Raw genomic sequence first — 13,660 nt, forward strand, 5'->3', positions numbered from 1 at the left:
ACGACCAGCCCCCGCTAGGTACCGCTCTAGTACCTGAGCGGAATCACCCATGGGCAGTACTTGAGCTGGTACCTGGTCCGGTGCAGCCGTCAGGTCAGAACCTCCGTGCTGGCTAAGTCCAGAGTGGTACAACCACTCCGAGACAACTGCTGGTACCAGGCATGATCGCCACATAGAACAACCGGGCCAATGATACGTCTCCATCGTATCTATAATTTTTGATTGTTCCATGCCAATATTCTACAACTTTCATATACTTTTGGCAACGTTTTATAATATTTTTGGGACTAACATATTTATCCAGTGCCCAGTGCCAGTTCCTGTTTGTTGCATGTTTTTTATATAGCAGTAAATCCATATCAAACGGGAGTCCAAACGGGATAAAAACTGACGGAGATTTTTTTGGAATATATGTGATTTTTGGGAAGAAAAATCCACGCGAGACGATGCCCAAGGGGGCCACGAGGCAGGGGCGCGCCCCAGGGGGGCAGGCACGCCCTGACCCTCGTGGCCACACTGTAAGGCGGTTGATGCCTTTCTCTCGCCGCAAGAAAGCTAATATCCGGATAGAGATCGTGTTAAAATTTCAGCCCAATCGGAGTTACGGATCTCTGGGAATATAAGAAACGGTGAAAGGGCAGAATCAGAGAATGCAGAAATAGAGAGAGACAGAGAGACAGATCCAATCTCGGAGGGGTTCTCGCCCCTCCCATGCCATGGAGACCAACGACCAGAGGGGAAACCCTTCTCCCATCTAGGGAGGAGGTCAAGGAAGAAGAAGAAGGAGGGGGCTCTCTCCCCCTCGCTTCTGGTGGCGCCGGAGTGCCACCGGGGGCCATCATCATCACCGCAATCTTCACCAACAACTTCACCGCCATCATCACCAACTCTTCCCCCCTCTATGAAGCGGTGTAACCCCTCTTTTACCCGATGTAATCTCTACTTAAACATGGTGCTCAACGCTATATATTATTTCCCAATGATGTATGGCTATCCTATGATGTTTGAGTAGATCCGTTTTGTCCTATGGGTTATTTGATGATCGTGATTGGTTTGAGTTGCATGTTTTATTATTGGTGATGTCCTATGGTGCTCTCCGTGTCACGCAAGCGTGAGGGATTCCCGATGTAGGGTTTGCAATATGTTCATGATTTGCTTATGCTGGGTGGCGTGAGTGACAGAAGCACAGACCCGAGTAAGTAGGTTGTTTGCGTATGGGATAAAGAGGACTTGATACTTTAATGCTATGGTTGGGTTTTACCTTAATGATCTTTAGTAGTTGCGGATGCTTGCTAGAGTTCAAATCATAAGTGCATATGATCCAAGTAGAGAAAGTATGTTAGCTTATGCCTCTCCTCAAATAAAATTGCAATAATGATTACCGGTCTAGTTATCGATTGCCTAGGGACAAATAACTTTCTCGTAACAAAAATATCTTTACTAAAACTAACTTAGTTGTGTCTTTATCTAAACAGCCCCTACTTTTTATTTACATGCTCTTTATTACCTTGCAAACCTATCCCACAACACCTACAAAATACTTCTAGTTTCATACTTGTTCTAGGTAAAGCGAACGTCAAGCGTGCGTACAGTTGTATCGCTGGTTGATAGAACTTGAGGGAATATTTGTTCTACCTTTAGCTCCTCGTTGGGTTCGACACTCTTACTTATCGAAAACAGTTGTGATCCCGTATACTTGTGGGTTATCAAGACCTTTTTCTCGCGTCGTTGCCGGGGAGTCATAGCGTGGGGTGAATATTCTCATGTGTGCTTGTTTGCTTTATCACTAAGTAACTTTTATTTGTTGTTCTTAGTTGTTCTCTATCTTTAGTCATGGATATGGAACACGAAATACCAAAGAAATTAGGTTTACCTGCTACTCATGGAGATGGGGAACCTCCTAAAACCCTCGATGCTCATTATGTGAAAGATATTATGTACTACTTTGATAATCCTGAGAAAACCCCATTCAATTATGTTATGGGAGACACATTGGATCAATGTGAATACTTTAGGGATTATCGCTTGACTCAAAAGGGGAAACTATTATGGGATCAAATTCATATGTTGCATTGGTATGCTCGGCAACTTTGCTTGAGATATGATTATACTTGTTGCTCTAGGATGAAGGCTCCGCACCTTCCCTTTTCATGCAAATTTAATGATGATAAAACCTTGGCTTCTTATGCTAATGGTATATATGATTACTATGATGTGGAACAAATAGAAGAATTTGTTGCTTTTATGGGTGCTTATGAAATTGAATCTTTGTTTAAAGAGTGTGAAAATTTTGATGATTCAGTTTATAGACCTAAAAATTTAGCTATCCTTAAATATTGCTATGAGAATTATGAATTCAATGCCGATATTGATGCGTTTATTGAGAAAGTCTCTGCTGTCCAAGAAGAGACTAATATTTTGCAGGAGTCTATGGAAGAAGAAATTGATGAAACGGTGAGCTCATTGGATGAAAAAGATGATGAGGAGAGCGAAGAACAAAAGGAGGAAGAGCGGATTAGCTACCCGTGCCCACCTTCTAATGAGAGTAACTCTTCAACTCATACATTGTTTAATTTCCCTTCGTGCTTACCGAAGGATGATTGCTATGATGATTGTTATGATCCCGTTGATTCTCTTGAAATATCCCTTTTTGATGATGCTTGCTATGCTTGTGGCCAAGATGCCAATATAAATTATGCCCATGGAGATGAACTTGCTATAGTTCCTTATGTTAACCATGAAATTGTTGCTATTGCACCCACGCATGATAGTCCTATTATCTTTTTGAATTCTCCCGACTACACTATATCGGAGAAGTTTGCAATTATTAAAGATTATATTGGTGGGTTGCGTTTTACTATTACACATGATGATTTTGATGAATATATTATGCATGTGCTTGCTGCTCCTACTTGCAATTATTATGAGAGAGGAACTATATCTCCACCTCTCTATGTTTCCAATATGATAAAATTGCAAGAAATTGTTTATACTATGCATTGGCCTTTACTATGTGTGCATGAATTGTTCTTTTATGACATGCCGATGCATAGGAAGAGAGTTAGACTTTGTTGTTGTGTGATATATGTTACTTTTTACTCACTACTAAATTACAAATCATTGTTAATTAAAATTGGCTTTGATATACCTTGGGATCCGGGTGGATCCATTACTTGAGCACTATATGCCTAGCTTAATGGCTTTAAAGAAACCGCTGCCAGGGAGACAACCCAGAAGTTTTAGAGTGTCATTTATTTCTGTTGTGTGCTTTTATAAAGTTTAAAAAATAAAAATAATGTGCCAAGGTTTGCCTTTAGGATGTTTTAGATGCTTGTTAGTTTATACGGTGCAGGACAGAAACTTTGGCTGTAGTGCGCGATTTTACATTTTTTTACTAGAATGTCAAATGGTTCTGATTCTTTTTGCACTGTCTTTCTATAAAAATTGTTTATTTTTCCTAATTTTGGTAGAATTTTGGAGTACTAGAGGTATGGTGAATGTTCAGGTTATTATAGAATGTTCTGTTTTAGACAGATTCTATTTTTGATGCATAGTTTGCTTGTTTTGATGAAACTATGGAATTATATCAGTGGATTAAGCCATGTAAAAGTTATACTACAGTAGCTATAATTCAAAAAAATATGAATTGGTTTGCAACAGTACTTAGATTAGTGATTTGCTTCATTATACTAACGGATCTTACCGAGTTTTCTGTTGAAGTTTTGTGTGGATGAAGTGTTCGGTGATCGAGAAGGTCTTGATATGAGAACAAGGAAGAGAGGCAAGAGCTCAAGCTTGGGGATGCCCGAGGCACCCCAAGTAAATATTCAAGGAGACTCAAGCGTCTAAGCTTGGAGATGCCCCGGAAGGCATCCCCTCTTTCTTCAACAAGTATCGGTATGTTTTCGGATTCGTTTCATTCATGTGATATGTGCAGATCTTGGAGCGTCTTTTGCATTTAGTTTTCATTTTTCTTTTATGCACCATGCTGGTATGAGATGGTCCTTGGTTGATTTATAGGATGCTCTATGCACTTCACTTATATCTTTTGAGTATGGCTTTATAGAATGCTTCATGTGCTTCACTTATAACATTTGAAGTTTGGATTTCCTGTTTCTCTTTACATAGAAAAGCGCCATTTGTAGAATGCTCTTTTGCTTCACTTATATTTGTTAGAGCATGGGCATATAATTTGTAGAAAGATTTAAACTCTCTTGCTTCACTTATATCTATTTAGAGAGATGACAGGAACTGGTCATTCACATGGCTAGTCATAAAATCCTACATAAAACTTGTAGATCACTGAATATGGTATGTTTGATTCCTTGCAGTAATTTTGTGATATAAAGATGGTGATATTAGAGTCATGCTAGTGGGTAGTTGTGGATTGAAGAAATACTTGTTGTCGGATTTCGGGTTCCGGCAGACCCTTGAGGTTCGAACACTAGGGTGCGCGCGGAGATTTCGCCTCCTACCTACCTGCACTCCTCCGCCTTGCTGGGATCTAAACTATGGAAAGAACAACACAAGAGACACAGGGTTTATACTGGTTCGGGCCACCATTGTGGTGTAATACCCTACTCCAGTGTGTGGTGTGGTGGATTGCCTCTTGGGCTGATGATGATGAACAATACAAGGAAGAACAGCCTCGCGGGGGTCTATTCTTGGCTGGGGCGATGAACTGCTGGGAGGAGTTCAGTCACCTTTCTCTCTCTCTCTTTCTGATCGAAACCCCTCTCTTTTCTCTCTTTGCTCTGTGGGTGGCTGGTCCTATTTATAGAGGCCCCGGTCCTCTTCCCAAATATCGAGCGGGAAGGGAGCCAACAATGGCGGGCTAATTTAAAGGGGGACAACTAGTATCAGCTATCCTGACAAAAGTATTCTTCGCCTGCACAAAGCTCTGGTGATGATGCCATCTTGGGCTCCACAATGACCTCTATCTCGTAGTCCTCCTGGTCTTGGTCTCGTTGCACAGAAATGGAAACCTTTGCCTGACGCCTCGGTACTCCGCGGCTGCGCTTGCCCCCTTTGCACCAAAGAGGAAGGGAGGACACTGCGCGGGCTGGCACCCGCCTAGCGCCCCCGGTCGTCATGGCTTGCGTCACGGGCACCTCGTGAGGTGCCCCGCCTTGATCTCTCCGCCTCCTCGTGAGCCAGCCTGACAAGGCCGTGCTTGAGGAAGCTCCGCGTCATCCGCCCCGCGAGGCTTGGCCCCTCGCGAGGGTCTTGGGTTTGTGTTGGTGAAGATGGGCCGCGCTGGGCCCCCTTTGAGCCACGCCACAGGCCGCAGGCAGGCAAGTCTGGGGACCCCCGTTCCCAGAACGCCGACAGTAGCCCCCGGGCCCAAGGCGCGCCCGGACTTGGCCGTGCAGGGAGGCGGAAGGGCAAGAGCGAAGCACCGCGGGCCCTAACAGCTTGCGGCCTTGGGCGCCGCGTGGCGGTTGGTTGGACGTGGGCGTCTCCACTTCCCCATGGTGCCTCGGCAACTGCACGGATTGGACAAGTCCCTGCATGCAAAGTGGGTCATGATTACCTGCAATCGTGGAGGTAGGCGGTTGGCCTTCGCGGGTATAAGTACGGACTGGCGCGCGCCCTTCCAGTTCATCCCCCCTTACTTCTCCTTTTTCTTCATGGCCCTGTCGAGGAGGTTCTCGGCCGCAGAGAAGGGGAAGGCTCGCCAGGTTGAGCCCGCCTCTCCCCCGCCCAAGCGCGGTCGAGGGCGCCCCCGCAAACATCCTGTGGCCACCACGGTGGCTCCCCACGACCGTGGAGGCGATCTTCAGCACAGCGACGGGCGGATTGCTGCGGCCGGGGGGCGCGCTCCGGCTGCGCGTCCCCCCAGGCCGCGCTTCCGCGCTGCTGAAGTGTTGCCGGAGTTCGTCGTGTGGTCGGCGGAGCCGACTAGCGCCCGGCTTCCACTTCCTTGCTTCCTCCTCGGCGAGCTCCCGGTCAGCGCCCCGGGCGGCCTCTGGCTCCAGGCCAACGGCTGCTGCAGCCGGGCCTCATGGGTCTCACTGGAGGTCTCCGCGGCCGGGAGCCTGTCCCTGGCCCACGGTTGGCAGACGTTTGCCCGCGCGCATGGCCTGAGCCGTCGGTGCACCCTACACTCCAAGTTCGACGGCGATGCCACCCTCTACGTGAGGGTGTTTGGGGAAGATGGTCACCGCGCAGGGTGTTGCCCCGAGGGTGACGACCGCGGCTGGGAACCCAGCTCCGGCGATGATGGAGAGGGCAGCGCTCGCACGGCTGGCGGCGCTCAGGGTTCCTCAAGCTTCTTCGGTTCTTCTTCAGGCGGCGACTCTTCTAGCGGTGGCCGCGGTCAGCCTCCACGCCGTCGTATCTGCTTGGGAGGTGGCAACGTGTCCGCCCGCCGTCGTGCCCTGGTGAAGCGCGAGAGGGAGTCCGCCTGAGCTCCGGAGGCAGCTCGGGCCTTCCCTGTGGGCCGGTGTGAGGCGAGCTGCACCAGATTTGTTCTTTCTTTTCCTTTTTCCTGCATAACAAAGACAGTAGTGTGGAGCCCCGCGGGGGCGTGTTTGGGTTATTGCTGTTAATCATCGTTTTGCTTTTGTTATCATACCTTCCGGCTACGTGCCCGAGCATGGATAGTTCCTGGCCCCGGCCATGGGGGGCGACCGACCCAGGCCCTTTGTTTGTGTCGTGGTGCCCGTCGAGCACGGAATGGAGGGGTGCTCCTGTAATGGGCCCAGATCGCGAACTCTTTGAATGACTAGGATAGGAACACTCGTGAGGGTGCTCAGCTGCCCCCCTCGCGAGGCCTTGCACAAGAGAAATCGAGGCAGGAGAGTGAAAAGTCGAAGAACCACAAGCCAAAGACGGCAACAACTTCAATAAAACTTTGAACGAGAAGGAACAAGCCAACTGCGGAAAGCAAATGAAAAGCCGCGTCCGGCACCTAATCTAGTATTTAACATCTTCTCACTAGCGCGGAGCTAAGTGCTGCCACTGGGCGTGGGAGGGAGCCCTAGGGCCTGAGGCCGGCGCTCTTGAGACTCCGGGGCGTGTACAGCCCCAACTCATTATTACGTGAGAGTGTCACGGGCGGCGAGCTTCACAGGCGTTGGCCTTCTTCACAGGCTGCGGGCCTTTTCCAAAACGCGATAGCTTCACAGGCATTCGCCTTCTTCACAGGCTCTGGGCCATTTCCAAAACGCGATAGCTTCATAGGCATTCGCCTTCTTCACAGGCTCTGGGCCTTTTCCAAAACACGATAGCTTCACACGCATTCGCCTTCTTCACAGGCTCTGGGCCTTTTCCAAAACGCGACAACTTCACAGGCGTTCGCCTTCTTCACAGGCTCTGGGCCTTTTCCAAAATGTGATAGCTTCACAGGCGTTCGCCTTCTTCACAGGCTCTGGGCCTTTTCCAAAATGTGATAGCTTCACAGGCGTTCGCCTTCTTCACAGGCTCTGGGCCTTTTCAGGGGTAGAACCTCCGGAGGTGCTGGATGTTCCATGCATTCTGGACTGGCACCCCCTCCTGAGTCTCCATGCGCGCGGAGCCGGGCCTGGAAACATGAACAACTTTGAACGGGCCCTCCCACATGGGAGAGAGCTTGTGCAGCCCCTCCCTGGAGAGAACCCGCTTGAGCACGAGGTCTCCTACCTCGAGAGTTCTGGGGCGGATGTTGCGGCAGTGATATCACCGCAGTGCTTGTTGATACCTCGCCGCTTGTAGCACGGCTTCTCGGCGACGTTCCTCCCCCAGCACGAGGTCCATCCCCCGCATGGCGTCCTGCTGCGCCTCATCGAATGCCAGGACCCGCGCGGAGCGACGTCTGACCTCGTGAGGGAGGACCGCTTCGGCTCCGTAGACCAGGAAGAACGGGGTCTCTCCAGTCGGCTTGGTCGCGGTTGTGCGGATGGACCACAACACGGACTAAAGCTCGTCGTACCAACCCCTGCCGCAGGCCTCCAGCTTCTTCTTGAACGTCCTGGTCTTGAGGCCCCTCAGGACCTCCGCGTTGGCTCGCTCGGCCTGGCCGTTGCTTCGGGGGTGCGCCACCGAAGCGTAGCATATCTGCATTCCAATGTTAGCACAATATGTTTTGAAGAGGTTACTGGTGAACTGCGAACCGTTGTCCGTGATGATGCGATTCGGCACCCCGAACCGGCTCACGATGCCCTTGATGAACTTGACCGCGGAACCCGCGGGAATGGTGCGGACAGCCTCTACTTCAGCCCACTTGGTGAACTTGTCCATGGCGACATAGAGGTAGAGGTAGCCCCCGGGCGCCCGAGGAAACAGGCCCAAGATGTCCAGCCCCCAGACTGCGAATGGCCATGAAAGGGGTATAGTCTGCAAGCCTCCTGCTGGCTGATGGATCTGCTTGGCGTGGAACTGGCAGGCCTCACAAGCTTTCACTAGTTCGACAGCGTCATTGAGCGCGGTGGGCCAATAAAACCCACTGCGGAATGCCTTGTCGACGAGGGTACATGATGATGAATGATGTCCATAGTCTCCGCCGTGTATATCTTCTAGCAGTTCCTTCCCTTGCTCCCTGGAGATGCAGTGCAGGGATACATCGTTTGGCCGCTTTCGTTAGAGCTCTCCATCCTTGATGCAGTATGCCGTGGCCTGGCGTGCCACTCGCTCCGCTTCCTCCTCCTTCTCCGACAGGGTCCCTTGCGTTAGGTAACTCCGGAGCTCCGCGATCCAACATCCCTCCTGAGGTTCCATCGTCAGGAGAAGGCGTGCTCCTGAGGCCGGGCCACAGGCCGAAGCCCCTGAGGCAGGTGGCTGGGGGAGCTCCTCCCGGGGCTGAGCCGTGTTCAATAATGACGACAGGGCTGATGGCTTGAAGAGCCGTTCCTCGAAAACGCCAGGCTCCTGAGGTAACCGCCTGGATGCCCGTTTGGCGATGTCGTCGGCCTCCTGATTGGTGCCACGGGGCACATGCTGCAACTCCAACCCCCAGAACTGCTTCTCCATCCTGCGGACCTCCGCTAGGTAGGCTTCCATGTGCTCATCCTTCGGCTCGTACACCTTGTTGGAGAAATTGACAAGGAGCTGCGAATCGCCCTTGATGGTGAGGCGTTTCACCCCCAGGGCAGCCGCGGCCTTCAAGCCCGCTATTAAACCTTCATACTCCGCTATGTTGTTGGAGACCTTTTCACCTTGCTGGAAACAGAGCTGCACGGCGTAATAGAGCTTGTCCTGAGTGGGCGATATAAGCACCGCCCCAGCCCGAGCGCCATGCCTGGAGAACGCCCCATTGAAGTACATGACCCAGCCTTCTGGCGCCTCGCTTCCCGGGGATAGGGACCGATCCTCGTCAGCCTTGAGGCCTGGCGCCTCCGTCCATTCTGCCACAAAATCTGCCAACGCTGCTCCCTTGATGACTCTGGTCGTGCTGAATTCGAGCTGGAATGCTTGCAGTTCTATGTTCCACTCAGCGACCCTTCCAGCTGAATTAGGGCTCCTGAGCACTCTCTCCAGGGGGTATGACGAGACGACCTTGATGGGGTGACCCTGAAAATAGTGCCACAGCTTACGCGAGGCCACCAGTAGCGCGAGGAGGAGTTTATGAGGCATGGGGTACCGTGCCCTTGCATCCCGCAACACCGTGCTGACGAAGTACACTGGGTGCTCAACGAGGTGGAGTGCGTCAGCGTTGGTGGCTCCCTTTGGAGACCATGGCGCCTCTTGAGGCAATGAGGCCTCCTAAGATTGGCCATCTGGAAGAGGGGCCCCTTCCGCCTCCGGTGCGCCCCTCTGCGGCGGCTGATCCTCCTCAGCCGCGGTGGCAGTTTTTGTGGGCCTTCCTTGTCCCTGGTCTGCCTTGTCCCGGGCTGCTGCCGTGGTTTTGATTCGGCGCTCCTCTCTGACTGCCACCAAGGCTGCGTTGGCGGAGTAGGGAGTGGCGGCGAGGTAAAACACCAGGGGCTCTTGAGGGCGCGGAGCCACCATGACCGGTGGGCTAGTCAGGTATCTCTTGAGATCCTGGAACGCCTTGGCGGCCTCTTTAGTCCACTCGAAGGGCCCCTTTTTCTTCGTTAGCTGGAAGAAGGGCAGTGCTCGTTCCCCCAACTTGGAGATGAAGCACCCTAGCGCGGTCACGCGCCCCGTGAGCTTCTGCATTTCTTTGAGGGTCTTTGGCGGGCTCATGTCTTCCACCGCCTTGACCTTCTCCGGGTTAGCCTCGATGCCTCGGTGGGACACGAGGAAACCCAAGAGCTTGCCCGGGGGGACTCCGAACACACACTTCTCTGGGTTGAGCCGTAGGTTCACTGCGTTGAGGCTCGCGAAGGTTTCCTCCAAGTCTTGTATCAAGGTCCTGGCCTCCCGAGACTTTACCACAATGTTATCGACGTAAGATTCAACATTCTTCCCAAGCTGCGGGCCCAAGGTGATGTGCATCAGCCGCTGGAAGGTCGCCCCTGCATTACGCAGCCCGAATGGCATGCATGTGTAGCAGTACACCCTACACGAGGTTAGGAAGGCTGTCTTCTCGACGTCTTCTACCGCCATCTTGATCTGGTGATACCCAGAGAAGGCCTCCAAGAAGCATAACAGGTCGCATTCCGCAGTGGAATCGACGATCTGGTCGATGCGGGGGAGCGGGAATGGATCTTGCGGGCATGCTTTGTTGAGGTTGGTGAACTCGACACACATGCGCTCCTTCCCTCCCTTCTTTGGCACAACGACAGGGTTGGCCAACCAATCCGGGTATCAGACCTCGCGAATGACCCCAGCGGCTTCTAATTTGTGGGTCTCTTGGACGATGAAGGCCTGCTTTTCTGTGGACTGCCGCCTTGCCTTCTGCTTCACAGGGCGCACGTTGGGGCACACGTTGAGGTGATGCTCGATTACACTCCTAGGGATCCCTGCCAACTGGTCAGGCTCCCAAGTGAATACCTTCTTGTTTGCACGCAGGAACCCGACCAGGGCCTTCTCCTGCTCGGGTTTGAGGTGGGCGCCTATGGTGAAAGTGGCGTTGGTGGACCCGTCCTCATCGACGGGTATCTGCTTGGTTTCTGCCTTGTCTTGGGTGAACAACTGTTTCTTCTTGGCGGGTGCAGCCCCCTTGGGCCCGGGGGTCTCCAAGTCGGCGGGCTGTGCCGACGCCGCCGTCTTGAAGGCAAGCTTGAGCACCCGCAGCGCGTCCCCGGTGTCCCCGTGCACAGTGAGGACACCGCTACTCCCGGGCATCTTGATGAGGTTGTACGCCGGGTGCGTCGCGGCCATGAACTGGGCCAGCGCTGGGTAGCCGAGGATGGCGTTGTAGGGGAGGCCGATGGGGGCGATGTCAAAGTCGACCAGCTTCGTGCGGAAGTTGTCGTAGGTGCCAAAGGTTACTGGGGATCTGTCCCAAGGAGCTGGACGACTCGCCCCCAACGCCTGAGAAGGGCCGGCTGGGTTGCAGCCGTTCCAGGGGTATGCAGAGGAGGTTGAAGGCCTCGACCGAGAGCATGCTGAGGCCCGCGCCGCCATCAGTGAGGGTTCTGGTGACGGCCACCTGGCAGATGGTGGAGGTGCACAGCATGGGGAGCGCACCCGAGCAGGCCGAGTTGGAGGGGTGGTCCTCCGAGCTGAAGGTCAGGCCGGTCTCGGGTGCCGCCCGGTCCAGGGGAGCCCCCTGCCGATTAGAAGCGGCGCTGACCGATGGATGAACGGCTTGACGTGGTGACTTGTAGGCGGCACCTGCGAGCCGCCCAAGAGGGCCGCGACGATCGGGGGTGTTGGTGCAGTGCAATGGACGGGGGAGAGGTCGCGGGGCTCCATGGGCGCGCGGAGCGCGCATGATGAAGAACTAGCTGGGGTGAGCGAGGGAGTTGCGGTGCGGCCGTCTTGCCGCATGGACAGATGTTGGGACGATGCTTGCTGCTCGTCCCCCACCGGGCCGGTGGCGGCGTTGACGGCAGGTGACGGGGAACGGTGAGGACGCCCACTGACAAGGGCCGTCTGGGCAACGCGGGAAGCGAGTGCGGCCCGGCGCTCGGCACGGGCCCGACGAGCATCAGACATGGGTGTGATGGTCGGAGGAGAACGGGGTGGTGGAAGACGAATCCCGGCGCACCCCTACCTGGCGCGCCAAATGTCGGATTTCGGATTCCGGCAGACCCTTGAGGCTCGAACACTGGGGTGCGCGCGGAGATTTCGCCTCCTACCTACCTGCACTCCTGCGCCTTGCTGGGATCTAAACTATGGATAGAACAACACAAGATACACAGGGTTTATACTGGTTCGGGCCACCGTTGTGGTGTAATACCCTACTCCAGTGTGTGGTGTGGTGGATTGTCTCTTGGGCTGATGATGATGAACAATACAAGGAAGAATAGCCTCGCGAGGGTCTATTCTTGGCTGGGGCGATGAACTGCTGGGAGGAGTTCAGTCACCTTTCTCTCTCTCTCTCTCTCTCTCTCTCTCTCTCTCTCTCTCTCTCTCTCTCTCTCTCTCTCTTTCTGATCGAAACCCCTCTCTTTTCTCTCTTTGCTCTGTGGGTGGCTGGTCCTATTTATAGAGGCCCTGGTCCTCTTCCCAAATATCGAGCGGGAAGGGAGCCAACAATGGCGGGCTAATATAAAGGGGGACAGCTAGTATCAGCTATCCTGACAAAAGTAGTCTTCGCCTGCACAAAGCTCTGGTGATGACGCCGTCTTGGGCTCCACGGTGACCTCCATCTCGTAGTCCTCCTGGTCTTGGTCTCGTTGCACCGAAATGGCAACCTTTGCCTGACGCCTCGGTACTCCACGGCTGCGCTTGCCCCCTTTGCACCAAAGAGGAAGGGAGGACACTGCGCGGGCTGGCACCCGCCTGGCGCCCCCAGTCGTCATGGCTTGCGTCACGCGCACCTCGTGAGGTACCCCGCCTTGATCTCTCCGCCTCCTCGTGAGCCAGCCTGACGAGGCCGCGCCTGAGGAAGCTCCATGTCGTCCGCCCCGCGAGGGTCTTGGGTTTGTGTTGGTGAAGATGGGCCGCGCTGGGCCCTCCTTTGAGCCACGCCGCGGGCAGGCAAGTCTGGGGACCCCCGTTCCCAGAACACCGACACTTGTGTTGAGGTTTGTGATTCCCGTAGCATGCACATATGGTGAACCATTATGTGATGAAGTCGGAGCATGATTTATTTATTGATTGTCTTCCTTATGAGTGGAGGTCGGGGACGAGCGATGGTCTTTTCCTACCAATCTATCCCCCTAGGAGCATGCGCGTAGTACTTTGTTTCGATGACTAATAGATTTTTGCAATAAGTATGTGAGTTCTTTATGACTAATGTTGAGTCCATGGATTATACGCACTCTCACCCTTCCATCATTGCTAGCCTCTCTAGTATCGCGCAACTTTCGCCGGTACCATAAACCCACCATATACCTTCCTCAAAACAGCCACCATACCTACCTATCATGGCATTTCCATAGCCATTCCGAGATATATTGCCATGCAACTTCCATCATCATCATATACATGACTTGAGCATTTATTGTCATATTGCTTTGCATGATCGTAAGATAGCTAGCATGATGTTTTCATGGCTTGTCCATTTTTTGATGTTATTGCTACGCTAGATCATTGCACATCTCGGTACACCGCCGGAGGCATTCATATAGAGTCATACCTTTGTTCTAGCATCGAGTTGTAATATTGAGTTGTAAGTAAATAGAAGTGTGATGATCATCATTATTAGAGCATTGTCCCAGTGAGG

The 13,660-nt window shown here is 52.8% G+C and overlaps 1 pseudogene; it reads right to left on the bottom strand.

The window, feature by feature from the left end:
• The window catches only part of LOC119315887, a 114,921-nt pseudogene that overhangs the window by 5,448 nt on the left and 95,813 nt on the right, over nucleotides 1-13,660 (bottom strand).

The sequence above is a fragment of the Triticum dicoccoides genome, chromosome 6A, assembly GCF_002162155.2.
Source record: "Triticum dicoccoides isolate Atlit2015 ecotype Zavitan chromosome 6A, WEW_v2.0, whole genome shotgun sequence".
Taxonomy (NCBI): domain Eukaryota; kingdom Viridiplantae; phylum Streptophyta; class Magnoliopsida; order Poales; family Poaceae; genus Triticum; species Triticum dicoccoides.